Source organism: Podarcis raffonei, chromosome 3 (assembly GCF_027172205.1).
Source record: "Podarcis raffonei isolate rPodRaf1 chromosome 3, rPodRaf1.pri, whole genome shotgun sequence".
In the NCBI taxonomy this organism is placed as follows: Eukaryota; Metazoa; Chordata; class Lepidosauria; order Squamata; family Lacertidae; genus Podarcis; species Podarcis raffonei.
The window spans coordinates 1,266,928-1,279,265 of NC_070604.1; the positions used below are offsets into that span (position 1 = coordinate 1,266,928).

Consider the following 12,338-nt stretch of genomic DNA (forward strand, 5'->3'; position numbering starts at 1 on the left):
CTTCCCCAGCTGCCCCTTCAGTAAGGTGGGGTGAGTAAATCCTAAGCAAAATCCTGGGGATGAGGTGGAAGTGCTCACGATTCTCCCACGGAAAGTAATGACAAGCCCAAATATTGGCAATGCAGGGGAGAAAGAGGGCTTCCATGGCCCACGTGCAGCCACGTCCCACGTTCTTGGTTGTAGCTGCTATCTTAACTTCCATGACACCAATGCTGTAAACAGATTCTGATTAGCAAATGTGTCTGATCCAAAGCCATATTCTGTAAAAAAACACACACCATATTATGTCATATTGAGTCAGACCATCTAATTCTTATTCTGACTGGTGGTAGCAATTTAAGACTGAAGGCAGATTTCCTTTTAACTGGAGATGCCAGGGATTTAATCTGGGACGTTCTACATCCAGAGGATGCATTCTAGCAAAGCACTGATATGTCTCCGCAGCTAAAGTGTTGTGGATAACTATTACCCTGCTTATACATTTTCCATCTCCATTGATTTTATTTTATGAAAAGCATATCCTAAAAAAAAGGTAACTGCTCTCAAAATCCCCATCTGCTGCCACAAGATGCTAACATTTTTCACTTATTTTCTCTGTTGTCAACATCAGTATCTGAAATGTTTAAATCCAAACGGAAAAGTTTAACTTAGTGTGGAATTTGTCTGCTCTTAATCTGGACGTTCACCATTTGGTTGAAATATCCTCATTGGCAGGTCTTTGTCTACAGCATTTGAAGACTCAAGTATTCTCATCTGGTAAATCAGCATTTTAAATTATGAGCAACACCTTAATGTCACATTTTGGTACATCAAATCTTTTGAAACTTGATTTTCTAACAGGCTATATTTTAAAATCTTGTCATGCCAAAATCAGGGATGGGTGGGAAGAAGATGGGCATTGCAGCATTTGTCGAGGACTCACATACTCATTCATCACAATCTCTTGTCTTCCTGAACCCATTCAGATGACAACAGGTGAGGTCCAAGCATGGTGAGAAGAGAGGATACTTTACCTGAGGCCGGCTGGGGGGTGGGAAAAGACCAAGGCTACTTGATCGCCCATTTGATTGCCCTATGGAAATGATCAAAGTTATGTGTTAGATGCTTTAGGTGGCACCTCTCCTGTTCCAGCCCCACCATCAGGCCTCAGTGCCCTTCACCTGTTGGAGGTTGAAGGTGTGCAGCAAGGAACCCAGTAAACTTGTGCCGTCTTCCGGCATGATTGACTCTGCAGGGTTCTTGAGCACTTGGAGGCTTTAATGGGGCCAAGAGACAAGGATGCAGCTCACGGCTATCGAGCATCCCTGCTTTGCCTCTCTTTGTGCAAGGACAAGGACAAGGACAATTGGACAGAGTTTATATTGCTCTATATCATTATGGTGATATTTCCTGGAGCCAAACAGAAGTAGTGTTAGAATGTGTATGCATGTTTGTGTTTGTTTATTTGTTTGTGTGCCTGTGTGCGTGTGTGCAGATAGATAGGTAATGTGCTTGCTTGTGCAGGAAACTCTAGGAACTGTAGATTGAAAAAGTGGTACACCTTTCCATCTCTCTCTTGTGACATAATCTGTCAAGCACTAAAAGAGATCCTTTGTTCTTCATTCATTTCCTACATTCATAGGCAGGAGGAGACTGCAAGGTATGGTAGTGGGAATGAGGGACTAGCACCATAAGAATCTGGTAGATGGAGGGCCAAACTACAGGTGTTCACACTTAAATCGTGTGAGTATATTTTACAGTTACAAATAGTAGCCTCCCAGGGAGAACAGGGTTAAGGCCATTGTGCCAGGGAGGAGGAACAAAGAGCTACTACCACAGTCCCAAAGAAAATCTCCCCTGAAGCTGCTGCTTGAATTACAGTAGTAGGGATCCCACTGCTACCAAAGGGTGCTTTCCTCCCAATGCAAACAGCAGCTTGCGGGGAGGCAGTTTGCATGAGGACCACAGCATGGGAGGACTGGATTAACTCCCCTACTACAGGCCATGGCCCTAGTCATAGTTGCAACTACTGTTTGCAAAAAGGTTATCTTGCAAGTTCTAAAAATCCAGGAGGCCTTCTCTCTCCTTCTCCTCCACCTCTTTATCTCTGTCTCTGTTACAGTTTTTTACTGAGCCCATAGAAATGAGCTTGAGCACTTCACACAGAAAAAGGCAGACACCTCCTACATTGCAAATCATTCATTATACAAAGACTATGCCCATTCTCACCTGTTTCCAGGCAGGTTCTTTCCACAGTGCTTTGAAGCCAATATGGCCAACTATCGCCCAGTCTCAGATCTACCATTCTTAGGCAAGGTGATTGAGCGGGTGGTTGCTGAACAACTCCAAGCATGCCTGGAGGATGCGGACCATTTGGATTCCTTCCAATCGGGATTCAGGCCTCACCATGGGACTGAAACTGCCTTGGTTGCGCTGGTTGATGATCTCCGTTGGGCTAGGGACAAAGGTGAGAGCTGTTTCCTAGTTCTGCTGGATCTCTCAGCTGCTTTGACACCATCGACCATAACATCCTTCTGGACCGTCTTAAGGGGCTGGGAGCTGGGGGCACTGTTATACAGTAGTTCCGCTCCTTCCTCCTGGGCTGTGTCCAGAAAGTAGTGTTGGGGGATGAGTGTTCAGACCCCTGGGCTCTCACTTGTGGGGTGCCTCAGGGTTTCGTCCTCTCCCCCATGCTTTTTAATATCTATATGAAGCTACTGGGAGAGATCATCAGGAGGTTTGGGCTGGGTGTTCATCAATATGCAGATGACACCCAGCTCTACCTCTCCATTAAATCAGAACCAGTGAAGGCGGTGAAGGTCCTGTGTGAGTGCCTGGAGGCGGTTGGAGGATGGATGGCGGCTAACAGATGGAGGTTGAATCCTGACAAGACAGAAGTACTGTTTTGGGGGGACAGGGGGCAGGCAGGTGTGGGGGATTCCCTGGTCCTGAATGGGGTAACTGTGCCCCTGAAGGACCAGGTGCGCAGCCTGGGAGTCATTTTGGACTCACAGCTGTCCATGGAGACGCAGGTCAATTCTGTGTCCAGGGCGGCTGTCTACCAGCTCCACCTGGTACGCAGGCTGAGATCCTACCTGCCCGCAGACTGTCTGGCCAGAGTGGTGCATGCTCTAGTTATCTCCCGCTTGGACTACTGCAATGCGCTCTACATGGGGCTACCTTTGAAGGTGACCCGGAAGCTGCAATTAATCCAGAATGCGGCAGCTAGACTGGTGACTGGGAGTGGCTGCCGGGACCACATAACATCGGTCCTGAGAAATCTGCATTGGATCCCAGTACGTTTCCGAGCAGAATTCAAAGTGTTGGTGCTGACCTTTAAAGCCCTAAGCTGCCTCGGTCCTGTATACCTGAAGGAGCGTCTCCACCACCATTGTTCAGCCCGGACTCTGAGATCCAGCGCCGAGGGCCTTCTGGAGGTTCCCTCATTGCGAGAAGTGAGGTTACAGGGAACCAGACAGAGGGCCTTCTCAGTAGTGGCACCTGCCCTGTGGAACACCCTCCCTTCAGATGTGAAGGAAATAAGTAGCTAGCCTATCTTTAGGGAAGTTTTTAATATTTAATGCTGTACTGTTTTTAACACTTGATTGGGAGCCACCCAGAGTGGCTGGGGAAACTCAGCCAGATGGGTGGGGTATAAATTATTATTATTATTATTATTATTATTATTATTATTATTATTATTATATTATGGGGGACTTCAACTTCTCCAGTATCTGTTGGAACTCACACTTTGCCAGGAATGTAAGGTCCAAAAATTCTTCCATTGCCTCACTGACAATTTCATTTCCAAGAACGTGGAAGGAGGAACAAGGGGATCATCATGTTTTGGACCTGCTCCTCACCAACAGGCAGGAGGAACTGATTGATGAAGTGGAAGTACTGGGAACCTTGGGAGGAAGTGATCGTGTTCTCATATTTGCTTCAGTGCTGTCAACATGGTTTTGGGATGTCAAACCAATGGTACAATCTCAGGCCACTTTTATACTAATATCTTCCAGTACATTTTTTGAAGTTGGTAGAATTCAATATCCATTATGTTCTCTTCCAGCTCTTCCTTGAGGGTTTTCAAGGAAGTATAAATCAGGGATGGGGAGCCTCCATCTATACTATCGATGGACTGCTTCCATTAGTGACTGCACAGATGTTTTCATCCATACTGCGTACATTTCTCAGAGAGCCATCCATCCCATCTCTGTCGCTTTGAAGGATGTCAATTTTGTAAGTACATTACGAATATTGGCATGGGACGTCCATGAATTTTTTTGCCTAGCGTCATAGATGTGTCTAACATCAATGTCATAGCCATCTTCTGGGGAAATCACTGTGATTAGTCTGTTTCACAGGACTACATGTCCCCTGGAATGTAGCTTCATGGAGATTTTTCTCCGTGTAGTCAACTGAAAGGTTCTGAAGAATATTTGTCCATTGCAAAATAAATAAATAATAAATCTTTGCAGAATGGGATGCACGGTGACTGTGTCAGTCTTCCTGGGCTGGATTGCCTACAAAATTGAGTTACAGCATTTGCTAGTGGGCTCATCCATGCTTCAACTTCTCTGTCCCACTGCTTCCCCCCACCCCACCCCAGGGAAAGCAGCTCATACTGCTCATGCAGAGCAAACGGCAATTTGGGTTTTCTCTGGATTGCCGTTTATTCCAATTTAGAACTAAAGAATGAATTTTCCATTCCATGGGAAAGGAGTGAGGCAAGGGGGAAACCGCTCATGCCTAGGAATGGTGGGTCAAGTGGGAAACTGCTCGGTCGCCTGCTTTCTGGGCATGGGAGAAGCAGCAGTGTGGACAAAGATCTTAGAGTCTCATATCACTCTTTCACTCAACCCAACTTGCCTTTACGGGTGCCATCTTGATAACAACCTCTCTCCCGTGATGCCTTGTGCCTGCTGATGTGCTCTGATGCGCTGCCTGTATGCATGCTCAACGTGATTAGGCTTCTCTGCTATGGCATAAAACCTATGCATGGGCACTAGGACTTTCTGTAAGACTTCCTTCCTTCCTTCCTTCCTTCCTTCCTTCCTTCCTTCCTTCCTCATAGGATCCTTTTGGATATTAACATTTTAGCAGAAACAAATAATAGCTGTTCTGCTTTACACTGTAAGTGGAATAGTAGCTCTGCTCCCATGCGTCATACACTCTGCAGCTTGTGGACAGTCCTCCCTTCCCTTTGACCGATCAGGATTTCCCCATCAACCATGATAGGCCAACTACTCTCTTGGAAATTGTGCAGCTAGCTGAGGTCTGAAAAATAACAGGAAGTGAGGTGTTTTCTTCCAAATGAGTGAGTGAACAAAGAATGTGTCTGCCCAGGAAGCAGACATTGTGTGCAGTCAATATCCAGCCTTAAAACTTTTGTCTGGCTCATATTCTTCCAAGTCAAATGTGTGGAGGCCATTGATTTGCAATTTATAAAGAAATGTTACAAAAACATGGAAACCCCCCTCCTCCCCCCCATCAACTAAGCGGGATAGTTCAGTTGGAAAGAGCATGAGACTCTTAATCTCAGGGCTGTGGGTTCAAAGTCCACGTTGGGCAAAAGGATTCCTGCATTGCAGGGGTAGGACTAGATGACCCTTGTGGTGCTTTCCAGTTCTACAGTTCTATGTTTCTAAGGCTAGACTAAAGTGATCAAGCATAAAGGAATATCATCCCATGTAAGGGAGAGATTGACAGCTGTTCTGAATGTCCAACTCACACCACTGCACTTGCAGATGCCAAACCATTGCAGGCAGACATCTTCAAGAAATCCATGCCCCAGCATTGCATCACAAATCTCCCTTGGAACCCCCACATGTAACCAATTATTCCATGACTAGCAGAATTGCTGCCTAAGAAAATATATAAATAAAGGTGCAATCCCCGCAGACTGTTTTGCTTGCCAGATTGGCAGCTCTGCCTGCAGGGTCTGGATGTGAGGTTCCACCTGGCTGTGCAGCAACATCCGCGGTGCCCTTGGAAGTGGGGCGGAAGAGGCCCCTTTCTCATGATGCCGCCTTAGGGTGTGCCTGAGCGTCCACATGGCAGGGCAGGTGAGGACGCTCATCCACAACCAGTTTCTTGGACTGCATCTGCACTGCCATAGTTTCTTCTATGTGTATGTAAAATATATTTTGTATCTCTGTGTGTATTACTTTTCCCGCCCCGACCTGGCCACAGTGATCCATGTGACGGTCATCTCCAGGCTTGACTACTGTAATTCGCTCTACATGGGGCTGCCCTTGAAGCTGTCCCAGAAACTCCAGCGGGTGCAGAATGCTGCAGCGAGGCTCCTCACGGGGTCTCTGCCATGGGAGCATATTCACCCAGTGCTTTTCAAGCTGCACTGGCTCCCGGTGGAGTACAGGATCAGATTTAAGGTGCTGCTTTTGACCTTTAAAGCCCTTCACGGCCTAGGACCCTCGTACCTACAGGACCACCTCTCTCTGTATGCCCCACGGAGAGCCTCAAGGTCCATAAATAACAACACCCTAGTGGTCCCAGGCCCTAAGGAAGTTAGATTGGCTTCAACCAGAGCCAGGGCCTTTGCAACTCTGGCCCCGACTTGGTGGAACGCTCTGCCTCATGAGACCAGGGCCCTGCAGGATCTGATTTCTTTCCGCAGGGCCTGTAAGACAGAGTTGTTCCGCCTGGCCTTTGGCTTGGAGCCAATTTGATTCCCTCCCTCTCTTTCTTTTTTCTTTTCCTTCTCCTCCTGCGATGAGGCTACATTTTAATATTTTAATTGTTTCAATATTTTAATGTTGTATTTTTTATTTTGTTTTTAAGTTGTAATCATTTAATTTGTTTTTATTATTGCTTGTAAGCCGCTCTGAGCCCGGCCTTGGCTGGGGAGGGCGGGGTATAAATAAAAATTATTATTATTATTATTATTATTATTATTATTATTATTATTATTCAACTCAGCTATCATTTGGGGCCTGTGTTGTTCCTTTCAGTATCTAAATCCTTGAATGCCATTTATTGATTCACGTGGCCCATTCTTTGGCATTGTTTCTGAAGCTACCATTTCATAAGGACATATGAACATGGATACATGATAACTCATGAAAAGGTTTGTGCAGGAAGCTGGTTTTGGTAGCCAAACAGGTTTGGGGGCTTTTTTAAAGCCAAGAAGCTTTGAAAAATAACACTAGCTACTGTCACCACCAATATGATCTAGTGAATGTGCTGGCATAGGGACAGCAATAATGAGACCCCAAGAAACCTGGAACCAGCACTCTTCTTTCAAAAGGCCTTTCCTCCCTCAAATAGACATTTTGAAGCACACACACACAAACATCAAATCAGCAAGAAAACGTTCAGGAAATATGGAAGATGGCTAGCTAAGCAGCTTTAGTCCAGGAGGCGACCCTCAAGTCAGGTCATGGCCTATTTGACTAGGATTACACAATTGAGCAGTCCAGAAATCATTGCCTTCGAGTTTGTTCTACACGGCTTTTCTTGCCCCTGTGAGAGCAGCACGCAACCAAATCATGCCTATGCAGCATCACATTCAGTACAACCCCTACGGGCTGTGAGAAAGAAGCCCTGGCCTGGGAAAATGGCACTGAGCAGCATTAGCGGATATGTTAGTGAGTAGCAAGTGGTCCCTCCCTCCCTCCCTCCCACCCCCCAAAAGTGAACGTTTTCTTAGTTGGCTCCCACTTCCAAAACCTGGAAGTCAAAAGTCCTACTTGAAGTTAAAACTGGTGCCAGTAAGTAGCATAAGAGACAGGAGGCAGGGAGATAGTTTTATATTTGAAGGCTGCCTTTCCAGTTTAAGGTTATCAAGGACAGTAACACCCCGTCCCAATAAGCGTCAGAGCGTCTGAAGGGTTTGAAGGCAACTTCCATGTAGAATAATAGAGAATGTCGGGAGCTGCGTGGATAGACTTGGCCCCAAGCAGGAAGCGGGGAAGAAGCACATTCAAGTTGACTTACACGAGGTTGAGGGAGAAGCTACTCACTTCACTATTTGATGTTCCAAAATCAGGAAATGGCCTCAGAGGAGCAGATGGCAGCAATGTGGCCACCAGCACTCTGGCCCAGTTAGTCACATTCACAGGGACTGGACCCTCATAATAATTCCTATGCTGCCTTTCCATGTCATTGAACAGCAAGAAAACTCCACATTGGACGCAAAGATTGTGGAAAGTGGATTGCTAAATTTAGGTTCCTAAAAAATTCATTTAAGGCTGAATTATTTAGGCATAGAAATGTGACCTGAATTTCAGAAGTGTTCAGCATCCTGCAGGTCTTTCTGACTACTTACACGTTGCTTGAATATATATATATATATATATATATATATATATATATATATATATATATGGAGGGGGGAAATAGGATGAGGGAAGTTAAGGGGAGAGATGGGGGGGGGAGGGAGATAGCTTCCTCCATGCTTCCTACCAACAGCTCCCATCAGCTTCTGTACAAGGGAGGTGGAATCTCTTGAGGGCTTGTGAGAAAGGCTGGTAATTACAAACACATTTACATCTCTTGGAGGCGTTTTCCATGTTGCTTCTAATTCCTGGTTCCAATATAAACTGAGCAGTGATATCAGAAATACTTATGTGAGGCGGCCCTTTTGAGATGGATGATCACACATTTTCTCTGAACTCCTGATGCAGATGGAACATGAAAGGCCATGGTAGTTTCCCCTAGTCTTAACTTCAGGGACAATAAAACACAACTGAAGAGAGGGAGAGGGAGAGAAAGAACATTACATAAAAGAACTAGGACATTGTTAATATGTTGGTTAATATGTTTGTGGGATAGGTTTTTAATAGCTGTGAGTTAAATTCAATACAGCTGTAAAACCACCATCACTGATAAATTCTGATAAACTATTATTATTACCATCAATTCATAATCATAGGGAATAATAGTTTCTGTTGGATTGGAGGTTTGCACAAAAAGGACACTGAGTTTGGAAACAATCAGCCCCACCTTCCATTTTAAAAATATGGGTTAGAGAAAAAAGAACATGCAAAGGCAGCATTTTTTAAAGCCCCCCATTAGCATAATCTGCATAAATTTGTAGCCAACTAACTTTTACTCAGAGTAGGCCCAACTGTTTACATCCAATTATTCTTTCAGAACCTCAAGGTGGTGAACATGATTCGCCTCTTCCCCAGTTTATCTTCATATTAATCCTGTGAGATAGGTTTGGGTTAAGAGATTATGACTAGCCCAGGGTCAACCCGTGTGAGTTTCATGGCTCAGTCGGGATTTGAACCCTGGTCTCCTGGGTCTTAGTCCTGCTGAGGGACTTAAAAATATTTATTGACATGGAATGTGCAGCAGTGTCTTCTGCAAAAAAATAAGATCCTAAAAATCCCACCACATAACTACAACCTTCAGACATATTTCAATGTATAGCTATGCTGTTATTTTGTTGCTGTTGTTGTTGTTTAGTCGTTTAGTCGTGTCCGACTCTTTGTGACAATTCATATGATTTTCCATCAGTTGAAAGGAAGCTGAGGTGAAGGCCATATTTCTCATTTAGGGAACAACTGAAAGTACCTCTAGGTTGAAACTGTTGGAGCATCACAGCAAAGCTTGGACCTGAGGGATTCAGCACCTTCTCATTCCTCCATCCCCTGCCAACCCAGAGACCTAGCGGAATGAGCTTTCCTCCTATTGTTTCCTAAACTTGATCTTGGATTGAGAAGAGATCCTCCCATTGTTTCCGGTGGGACAGAAATCACCCACTTAAAAGCCTGGAGAAAGAGAGCTGTGCTAGAGGGCAAACCTGGCTGGTGTTGGATGTGGTGCTTCGGCTGCCTTCCCTTCTTTCCCTTGAGGACGGCAGACGAATGAGAAACGTTCATTTAATCCTCACTGTGTTCTTAACAAGAGAGTATCAAATATGCTATGCAAAATGAAATGCAAACTTTACATTCCATGTTGTTATTTCAGTGCTGTTGTTCATTTTACGGAAACAAAGTAGAGATTTAAACTTCCTCAGACTTTTATTTAATGCCAGGCTTTTACCACCGAAACTGTGATCCTGGGAAGCCCTTTCTAAGTTGCTTAAGGAAGTCATACGCCTTTTGCATTCCTTGCCATTTGCAGAGCTGCCATCACAACCAAGCCATAAACTCCACCATCTGCGCTGGGGAAGTGCTGGTCTTGGGGGCGGCTGTGTGGTGCTGAATTTGAGGAGATGCAAAATATTGTGTGTTTATCAAAGATAGCAATTAGTATTCAGTCCAGTTAATGGGAGATACTGCTGTAGGCTTCAATATTGCCATCTGTTTCATGGAGCATTTAAGTGTATTGTAATACACTTGATCCATCAAAAACTTCTTGCATTCATTACGTGAGATTTGGAGGGGAGAGCTGCAGGTTCCATAAGAACCTGCAGTGCATTGAAGTCCCCCAGACCATTTTAGGGACTGAAAGAGAGCCCACCGGATCCAATATTTGTGTGAAGGTTGTATTTCACCAATTTGCATGCTCTTCACATTATAGCACAACATAACATACCAGCACATACTCCAGTACAAAATTACGGAATGGGCCGTATGAGTTATAGTGTTGATTAACTATGCTAATCGGCACATATTTACATTATTTTACAGGGTTCATTGTATTAGGATTCCTTATACAGCTTTATTATTTTGTTGTAACCATCAGCTGTTTGGCTCACTGAAAATTGTCAAGGAATCCAGATTATTAGTATTGTCCTATATGCAGTTATTCGTAGGGTGGTGACTAATATACATTTTATATTAGAAGTGTAGATTGGGCGATGATAACCTGATGGATGCTCTCAATTATTCTGAAGTTTTGTTATGTTTATCTTCTGGGGGAGGGCACTATTCTCAGTATCTTGCCAAAATTTACCAGCTTGTGTAATTTTGTATCAAAAGAGAAAACTGATTTTTAATTAAACTTCTATAAAAATAACAAAATGTGTTACTTTTTATTTCTTATGCGGTTCTGTTAAACAAATGCAACATATCATAGCTCATCTATGACCAGGAGTGACCCAGGAGAGGGGACCAGTGATGGAGGTGGGGAGTTGGTGCTGCCTGACAGAGGAGGACAGGCCAGATGTGGCAGCAGCAGCAGCAGCAGCAGCAGCAGCAGCAGCAGCAGAAGAAGAAGAAGAAGAAGAAGAAGAAGAAGAAAGGGTATCTTAAATTTTGCTAACCTTTCACTGCTTAGCGCAGATATTCATGGGAACATCAAAGAAACGTCAAAGAAAACATTAGTCAAACGTGTTCTAATTTCTTTGAGGACCTGTTTTCTTAAATGAAAGTTTTGGCAAAGATGGCAATAAAAGAACCTTCCCACGTCTGTAGTAAAGGTAAGGTAAAAGGACCCCTGACCATTAGGTCCAGTCGTAACTGACTCTGGGGTTGCGGCACTGATCTTGCTTTATTGGCCGAGGGAGCCGGCGTACAGCTTCCGTGTCATGTGGCCAGCATGACTAAGCCGCTTCTGGCGAACCAGAGCAGCGCATGGAAACGCTGTTTACCTTCCTGCCGGAGCAGTACCTATTTATCTACTTGCACTTTGTTGTGCTTTCAAACTGCTAGGTTGGCAGGAGAAGAAGAAGAAGAGTTTGGATTTGATATCCCGCTTTATCACTACCCTAAGGAGTCTCAAAGCGGCTCACAATCTCCTTTCCCTTCCTCCCCAACAAACACTCTGTGAGGTGAGTGGGGCTGAGAGACTTCAGAGAAGTGGGACTGGCCCAAGGTCACACAGCAGCTGCATGTAGAGGAGCGGAGACACGAGCCCGGTTCCCCAGATTACGAGACTACCGCTCTTAACCACTACACCACACTGGCTCTGGGACACCACACTGGAGCAGGGACCGAGCAACGGGCGCTCACACCCATCGCAGGGATTTGAACCGCCAACCTTCTGATCGGCAAGCCCTAGGCTCTTTGGTTTAACCCACAGCGCCACTCGCGTCCCTTGCTTTAACATGTAGTTACCTTTTAAAAGAAAGCCATCTAATAACACCATTTTCAAACTATCTGCCTCGCGGTAATAAATCATTCATACATGGTGCTGCAGTCTCAGCAATCTACGTACCTAGAGCAGGAGGCAATCAATATTGCTCCAGATCTAAAGTGGGATGTGGTTTTGAGAAGGAACTCTGAAAGGATGGATCCTTAGCCCTTAATCCAGCCCCCTTTCTGATGTGCTGCCCCGCTTGCATGGCGCACAGCCCAGAAGCTCCAAGGGACTAAATGGCAATCCCATCAGCAGCACTTTAGTGCACAGTGAGACCTCTTTCCGGGACTAGAGAAAAGTACTTGCTGCAGAAGGCATGGGAAGAGCCACACAACAACAAATTTTGAATCACTACTTCTACTCATATC

The 12,338-nt window shown here is 45.0% G+C and overlaps 1 protein-coding gene across 1 annotated transcript in view; it reads left to right on the top strand.

Annotated features, from left to right (window-relative positions):
• PTCHD4 (patched domain containing 4) overlaps window positions 1–11,005 on the top strand; it is a 55,789-nt gene extending 44,784 nt beyond the window's left edge. Inside the window, exons 4-7 of the transcript XR_008329321.1 lie at window positions 715–756; window positions 1,622–1,722; window positions 4,049–4,218; window positions 9,463–11,005. The gene's annotated coding sequence lies outside the window, so the exon portion shown is untranslated. The remainder of the gene's footprint in view (window positions 1–714; window positions 757–1,621; window positions 1,723–4,048; window positions 4,219–9,462) is intronic.
• Window positions 11,006–12,338: the final 1,333 nt, after the last annotated feature.